We start from the raw sequence: 9,408 nt of genomic DNA, 5'->3' as shown, positions 1-9,408 counted from the left end.
AAAGGAAACAGATTTGAATTGCAACAACCCAAATTTACTCGGTTTAAATACAAACCTCGAGTGTAATTCGGCAGGACAATTTAACGAACAAGAAATTCACCAAACTAGTCAATTATTGACAGACGTCAAGCTAATCATATGGGAAAGGATAATGCGATAATTGTTCCAAAATGAATAAGTGAAAAAACCACTAGTGCATTTGTCGCTGGAAAAGTTGCAGGTAACTTTTGCCGCTGTCAAAGTGACAATTACACTGCGGCTTATGCGATTTTTTATACATGAGTTGAATTGTCACTATAATTCGTTCCCATTGGCGCAGCAATTTGAAATCGAGACATTTCACTGGTTGAAATGTGACAAATGTTAGATGAATTGAATAGTCATTAAAATCATGTGACAAGCTCTCAGTGCAGTTTTGAAATTTAATATTCAAGGAACTTGTTTGAAGTTGACTCGTACAGTTATTGCAAAGAAATATCTTTTTGTCACACAAATTCCCAAGGTGTTCATAAATAAAGTAGCAAACATTGTAACAGAATTAAAGATAAAACAGTTGAATCAGACACATATTTATTTATTTATTTATTTTAATATATTAGATTAAAAGGAGACACACCAATTAATCAAGTCAGTCATAGAGCTTGCAATGAGTAACATATTCTTCTAGTGAATACGGGGTACAATCAATGAGCAAACGTCTCACAGCTTTTTTAAATAAATGATACGATGTAATCGTTTTGATGTTAGAGGGTAAAACATTGAATAAAGTAGTACCTTTATATAGAACACCTTTTTGATATAAGGCACTACTATGTTTTTGAACCTTAAGTAAACAGTTTCGTAAAGGGTATTATATATAGTACGTTGGGCTCACAAAAAAAACTGCACTTTTTGATTGGAATATGCCAGTTTCTGTGGTAATAGTTAATACCAAAAGGCAACTTTTGAGATAGGGAGCCACTCGAAAATCCGTGCAGGAAACCAAAATGGTGGCCGTCAAAATGGCGCCATTAGCCGCAATATATTTTTTTGTATCTCTGCTCCTAATAATCCGATTTTAATTTTCTTTTTTTTTATTGAAAGCTCTTGTGACGAGGAAATTTTTTTGCTATATAACATTTATCTCTAAAACTGAAGGATTTAGCACAATTTTAAAAAAGTGTTTTTTTACGAATTTGAATCACAAGTAAGCTCAACCCGATTTTTATGTGCAACTTGTCCACGTCAAATGTTAATATGTAAGGATTTGTATTATTCAGCACAATATTCTGATTCTTAAGGTCTGATGATGAATCGGTCTATACGATTCGAAGTCGATTAGCTAAAGAAATATTAAAATTCAATTATTTGAAAAACGAGTTTTATTGTATCAATTTCTATCGACAAATAATTCACTACGTCAAGAAAATAGTGGTTGCTATTTAAAACAGTATTCCCCCTTTGACCGTGCAGAAGTATGCTACTGACCTCAAATTGAATGTACGTGGATTGGTAGCAAACTTTTTATAATTATGGATGTCATAAAAAGCTTCTTTAAAAAATGTTTTGAAGATAAAATTTTCACCCTGTATAAAAATCATATCTGGAAAACGGTTAGCCTCGCGGTTAGCATTACGAAAAAAAACCGATAAGACCTACAAAAATAATTCTTTTGTTAAGGGATACCGGGGGATACCTATAAAAAATATCAAAATGTATAGGCTGCCCTCCAGAACACCCTATATACCTAAAAATACGTTTTAGGCTTCCCCTCAGGCTTCTCGTACCAACAAACCGTTACCGTTAATCTCAAGCATTGAGGCTCTATCGTCCGCTTACAGAAGGTAGATTCCCTGTATAATAAAAATGATTCAACTTATATGCATAGGTATCTAAAACTTTGGAAATCATAATATTCCGTTAATATTCTTAAAGAAAATCCGAGAGAAAACCCTCGAAAAAACCCATGATCTGATAAATAAGCACTCCAAATTTCACATTCGTCGTAGCTTAAACCAACTAGTTAAATAAAATAGGATAAGTAAGAACGAGAGTAAGAGTTAAAGTTGATATACTGAGTGTTTCTTTAATTACTTTAAAAGCAGAGTGTATTTTCTGTTTTTCAGAGAAAAAAATTGACGAGGCTTTTCCTTTCAATTTTCATAATGCTTGATCTCGTGCCTGATGAAACAAGTTTTGCGCATTTTTTCAAAAAAAAAAACATGGCGGATTGAAATTTTCCGAACTTGCAGTGTAGATATAAGGAGTTTTGGGGTTGTGTCGATTGAATTTCTAAACGATGGCCTTTTTTGTCGAAAAGACCGGGATAGTGCACAATTAAGAGCTTACTTGTGATTCAAATTCGTAAAAAAAAACAATTTTTTAAAATTGTGCTAAATCCTTAAGTTTTAGAGATAAAGGTTATATAGCAAAAAAGTTTCCTCGTCACAAGAGCTTTCAATAAAAAAAAAGAAAATTAAAATCGGACTATTAGGAGCAGAGATACAAAAAAATATATTGCGGCTAATGGCGCCATTTTGACGGCCACCATTTTGGTTTCCTGCACGGATTTTCGAGTGGCTCCCTATTTCAAAAGTTGCCTTTTGGTATTAACTATTACCACAGAAAGTGGCATATTCCAATCAAAAAGTGCAGTATTTTCCCCATACTAGCCATGTACCCGACGTACTAATACCAACCAAAAGGTGCACCCTTTCAGATTTACACTGTCAAATGTTAAAACATTACATATACATTAAGTCGGGTACAATGCCCACAGTAAGTTGTCGGGATATCGTAGGTGTCCGGTCATTTGCTCGCTGAAAAAATCCCAAGGAGACTCCGTTTCAGGACATAGTGGTGGTGTGTTGCAAAATCACACTGTGCACATTTTAAATTATTATTACGTATTTGTAAGCGGAACACTGTGCACACTAAACAGCCGTTCGTAAGTTATGTGGTAATTTACTGACCTAGTGTGCGTTTTTGCCTCGGTTTTTGCACAGAATGCGCACATTGTTGTTATTATAACCTACTCTACGCAATACTACTCGTAATTTTTTAGTTAATTACTCTGTTCAATCGCGATACTGGCACTGGCGCAGCAAAGTAATTAAGACCTTTCTATACTCTGTTTTTTAACTAGGAAGACGGATTTAAAAGTTCCCGCAAAAAATCTTAGTTTCTATTGGCTCGCGCTGCGCTCGTTTTACACCCAGGTAAAATTGCTATTGACATGATTTAACTGTCAAATTTAATCGCGATTCTCGTCCTTTAACTGTTGTACTTATTTTTGAGTTTTTGTGTGTTCTGAGTCCATTTGCATAAATTTTAACAAAAAAACCAGTTCATTTAAGAACTAAAGTTCATATTTCGCGTCCTAAGTGTACTTGCATTAGTGATGGATTCAACTCCACGTCCAAGTACCTACCAGTAAAGCAAGCTTGTCTCCTTTGAAAAAACGTAGTCGCTTAAACTTGGGTCATTTTATTAGTCTCCGAGAAGCAGTTTATTATAAACAAATGTCTGATACTCCAGATATGAATTTTGGTACGCTTGTGTTGAAGATTGCATCTACCACAGGTAACGTAAATAATGATGTAGGTATATATTTGGTTATTAAAGTATGACACATCATATTTAGGAGTTGCACGATCTACAGTATACCAGATAATTAAAGAATATCGAAGTACTGGGATTGATACCCCTTCGAAACGTTCCGGTGGTCATAACGCTGTTGCAAATGTGAGCGAGCTCTGACGATTGGTGGAATTGTGTGCAACACGTTATTAAGGAAGAAAATAAGGTGTGTAGATTGGATGGCCTAATGGGTACACTTATAGACCCATTAATTATTTCACTCCGATCGGAGGACAGTGACAGTTTTTGTGAACTTTCGGAAGACAGTGACCAAATCGCTTATACATACAGCAGTGAACTGTTCTGTTTAATAATACGAGTATAATTCCATTATTTTGAATTTGTTCAATAACTTAACATTTGTTGTAAATTGTAAGGTGGATTGTGTAGTATTACAACTGATAAAACATTTAAAACTACAATTCAAAATAATGTTTCAAAGGCCAAAAAATGTATGCAGGATGATTACCTATTATCAATGTATTACATATTTATTTATTATAATTCGCTTTTAAAAGTATGATGTATGCATAATATAAAGGCGTTCCTACCAAATAATAACCCAAAAGCATAAATAATGAAATCTATCCAAATGTGAAAGAAAATCACATCACGCAACCCACAATACATGTCTGTATAAAATGAGTCTATTATTTTTGTTACTAGATTCTAGTGCCATTTCCAGCGTAAATCAGGTTTTTAAATCCGTCTTCCTAGTTAAAAGACAGAGTATAAATGCCTCAAACAACGCTGGAAGTTGTCATCCCAGTTAAAGATTTTGTCTGCTTCCGTAAGTTTCGTAAAGGTTTTGCAATACAGACGATAGTATGTGCATATTCCAAGTATTCCAACGAAATTTCGCACTTCGTGTTTATCCTTTGGGTTGGGCAAATCTCAAACTTCAGGGATCTTATCTTCATCCACTGCAACTCCTTTTTCAGATACTACATGACCGAAATATTTCACTTCTCCGTGAGATTTCTTCGTAGTTAGTTGCAAAAAATTGTAACTTTTTTGTGTCTTACTGTAAAGTTTATAACCTGTAATTAAACATCTCATATACAAAACTTTTTTTTCTAATTGCAACATGTCAGGAAACAACATATAATATCGTAAAACTTTCAAATTTTGTCATGCAACCGACGACATGCCGATATTGGCCGAGCGTCGCTTACGTCACTACGCGGGTTGCCGATCGGGAGTTATATTAGTGCATGACACTGATAGGAGTTCGATTCGACTTATTATGGCAATCTGCCATAAACTGAGTTCTGACTGGTTCGTAAAGGGGCAGTTAGATAGTCTACCAAAGGTTGAAGTGTTAATGGTCCCCGCCTTTTTATCGAAAAGTGAGTTTTTCCATGCCACTCGTTTGAGTGGAGTCAAAGCCTAGAAGCAAATCTGTTATGGTTCATAGGAAGTATAACATCAAGTTTTGTGTGTATAGTGCAAGGTATAGTGTAGGTACCTATTAAAGTATGCACCTTACGGATTTCAACGAGAAAATTAGGGTGTTGGATATGTGGAAGTGAAAATAGAGAAAAATGTGTGCACTGTAAGGGCACAGATATGCCCAGAACAGAGTTCGAAGTAGGTAAATCATATTCCGAATTACAATTACAATATTATATATCGAAGGATTTTCGTCGATAACTGACTGAAAGTAAATCGACATTATGTACTTTAATTAATTAGAATCGTCTTCACAACAATACAAATGGGATGTCAAACTTGCGGTATCACGTCGAACTTTTTTCGTATATTTCCTGTTGGGACGTTTATATACAATTTATTAGGTTCGCGATGACTTCTGCTATCACACCCAGGCACAAATGCAATAATTATTCGACGCTTTTTTTCCGTCAAAACGACGTTTTCTTTCTCTGAATTGATTGTAAACGGCTGAGCGAAAACGTGCGTAGTGACGTCACAGCAACGTGACGGTCATTCGAAACTTCAAACACGGTTCATTTTAAAATCGTGTTTGCTAATCACAACGATTTCTCTTGACAAAAAAATGAGTACCGCTAATTTTTTTAATGTGTTTGGAGTTCATTTTCAAGGTTTTTGAAAAAACGCGGAAAACCTAATTGTCGCACCAGTGTCAACAAAAAATGAACTTTTTCCATGACGACTCCATCCACTATAAGGTGTCTGTCTGGTGATTTAAAAAGGCAACTCATATGGTAGTACGCGGGCATAATTACTGCGGATCGACGTTTGCTCCTTCACATCAACTCTTCTGTTTTGCTGGAAGCAATTTCTTCTTAGATGTCCAGCCTTGCCGCATGCCCAGCAACGTAATTACTCCTTCTTGGATAAACGCTGATCAAGATGGTCTACTCTTTCTACTAATTTTCGAAACAGTTCACTGGGTTCCTCTTCTTTGGCGCTGGATTCCCCGGCTCGCACGCGATGAGTACCATGTGACACGTTCTTCGTTGCGTCGAATTCTAACGCGTGAACAAGAGCCTTCTTGATCCTCTCGTGCCTTGCTAACTTTAGTGCTTGCTGAACATCACTATCGCGTACAACATCGATGAATGTTTGCGCGGCTAGCTAGTTGGTCTAAGAAACTTTCCGATGCTGATGGGTAGGCTTAGACGGATCAATCTGGCGAAATTCGTTTCCAACTCCTGCAGGCTTTCTTTGTACTTCTGCAAGCGGTTCTTCAGTTGCGCATAATATACAGGGTGTTCATTTGAAAACTTCCCAACACGGATTTATCGAAAACCACTGATTAAAGGAAAAAACGCCGAGACACGTCAATAGATTTGTCAAGGGGGACAGCTTTTTAACAAAAAAAAACTATTTCACCTTTATCAATTTTTATTTCATTGAGTGTTCAAAATGTTGCCTGTTATTTGCCAGACAATGATATAGGCGATGTTCAAATTCGTGACCGTTTTCGATGATACGTTGACGAAGTTCATCCAAACTTTTAGGTTAAATTAAATTAAATTAACTGACAGCAAATTAAATTCTTTCTTTCCAATAGCAACAAATAAGTGATATTTTCGTTTGTTTTTGTTTTCTATCTGAACAAATTAAGATAGGTCGTAACGTAAATAACGTAAATCAAGATTTTTCTAATTTTCTCGAAAACGAATCGACCGATTTAAAAAAATCATACGTCAAAATAAAGGACTTCAAAAGACATTTTAAACAAGCTATTACTCGATACCGCTTGTCATTTAAAATTTTTAAGAGAATGACCCTGGGGGGGCAGAGGGTGAAAAGGGGTGAAGTAGTTTTTGGTTAAAAAGTTTTCCCCCTTGACAAATCTTTTGACGTGTCTCGGCGTTTTTTCCGTTAATCAGTGGTTGTCGATAAATCCGTGGTGGGAAGTTTTTCAAATGAACACCGTGTATCTGTTTGAGATGCATTTCGCCATAACGCATTTACAACCTTGCTGATTGTTCCCAACACCTCCGACGCGTCCGCTCTGCGTCGTTCCGGCTGCTTCAAACTGTTTGATGTTTTCCCATCAAAGGTAGGAAGCTTGAAGCTTAACCATAATCTTCTATGGGACAGCAACTTCTTCTCCACTCGCAGCCACGTCGCTGTGGTCACTTTGGCCATCTGTGGTCAACAGCAGGAATTCCCGACGCGGTTCTTCATATTTGCTCAATTTGAGAATAAGCCTATTGTTGGCCACTCTTCACTTCTTGAAGTAGTTGGGATTTTTTTCTTCCATTTTAACCGTGGCAGATCTGGTCACGATGGGCATGCACGTCCACTAAATCACATAATTTATTTAATCCCACTTCTGACACCATTTGTATTGAACTAGTTACAAACGTTAATTTACTAATAAAACCCCAAAGCGGATCTAAAAAAGCAGCAGAGTACCTCGGTGTGACCCTACGGGGTCATTGGATTTGACCTATTTCCAATGGGCTTGTACAGATCAGTTGTAACAGGAGATGCATTTCAAGTAACTGGAATAATGAGTCTTCCTCTGGCTTTAGATGCGCTGTATTGAACGACTTTTTGGAACTCTGGTCTCGTGCCAGGGTAACTGTATTGCACCTTAATTCTCTTTTCTCTAGACCTGTCTCTACTCTCTCCAACTTGGCAAGACTACCCACAAGATGGCGCTAATAAGCACAAATTTTTAACCATAAATGAATTGGATTCCTCTCTCCTAACTTCCCACACGCGCGCTGCGACCATAAATCACACCCACGGGCGTTTTGATATTGCCATCCAACGATTTCACGATTCTGCGCTATCCTGACTGAATTGTTCTGGTCACGTAAACTCCATTAAGATAGTATTATCACTCGCTACCGCCCGATAGACTGTCGCCATTGATTTTTACAGGCCATTAACCGGTCACAACGTACATGAAAACCAGTGACGCAGACCTCGCAATTTAATTCTCCAACACCAAAGCTTTATTTTTTCTCTACTGCTGTGCCAAGTAGAAAAACCGATACACGTTATCGCAAAATTCGCAAAAAGTATTTAATTTTGTGTGTAATACCATTGACTAATGGGGGGTATTACTCAATGGTAATAGCATTGACTGGTATTAGTCAATGGTAATACTAACACCTTGTCGTGGATGTATCGTAAATTAATTAACGTTGTTTAAAAACTTTTAGTACATATTTCTTTAATTCCCATTTAAGTTGTTTCAAAGCTGATATTGTTACCATCATTAACGATGATATAATAGTATATTGAAAGACAAGTGTTACAATGCGACCTATTGTAATACGACTATCTTGTGGCACGAGTGGCGACGCGAAGCGTAGCCACGAGTGTCCGCAAGATAGGAGTATTACAATAAAGCATTGTAACACGCGTTTTTCATACTATTTTTTCTATTTCGGTGCTTTAATTTAATTAAAAAAATCATTATCAGAAACTATAGGGAACATTAGAACTAACATATTTTATGTTGGGAACACTTTTTATGCCGTTAAGTTTTAGGTTGGCAGCGTAGTAAGACTGACATTTTGAAGTTCAAACATGGAAGTACCCAACGAAGTACCTACTTGTACTAACTAGTAACTGCCAACTTAAGAGATGAGTTACCAAAAAAAAACGACTATAATCACTGTCTTTGTGCAACTGTTTTCGGCCGAAAACAGTTGTACAAAATCATCATTGTAACACCGAAATAGAAAAATAAAATTACAACTTGCGATGCCGCCTGGAAGACACCAGCTACTACTGATAAAAAGCACATTCTAGGTTTTTTATTGGCAATAATTAACAATAGAATGCCTTACAAGTGCTCGTAGGCTAAACAGAAAAACCAAAGCACTTAAACGAACTAAATGTGAACATAGAAGTAAACTATAATGAGCGATGCATAAAACCGTAATAGAATAATTACATTAATGGACCTAACACTCCCATCCAATAATCACGTATAGTCATTAATGAAAAAGCATCTTTACATTTAATGAGTATACTGCCTTTTAATTGCCCGGTCATAATTTTGCAGTGCAATAATACCATAAGAAAAGTAAATTAGAAATTAAGTTTGTGCTCTAGAACTAAATAAGTAAAGCATTTTCTTAAGATTCTTCTCAAGCAATCATACTACATACTTCGAAATCACTAATTTTTAATAGTGATTGTTTGCAAATTATCGATTGTTGTAATGTCTTGGAAATGTCCGCCTAAATCGTGTGTCGAATGTAAGTACATGGCAACAAGAAATAAAGTAAACTCACAAGAAACGCAACTAATTTAATACCAAGGTATCATAACATATAAAACGCCTTTATAATAAATCAAGTGCAATGTAACACACAATCTAGAAAATGAAGT

This window comes from Photinus pyralis, unplaced genomic scaffold (genome assembly GCF_008802855.1).
Source record: "Photinus pyralis isolate 1611_PpyrPB1 unplaced genomic scaffold, Ppyr1.3 Ppyr1.4_LG2, whole genome shotgun sequence".
NCBI classification, from domain to species: domain Eukaryota; kingdom Metazoa; phylum Arthropoda; class Insecta; order Coleoptera; family Lampyridae; genus Photinus; species Photinus pyralis.
Note: the sequence above shows the minus strand (reverse complement) of the source record.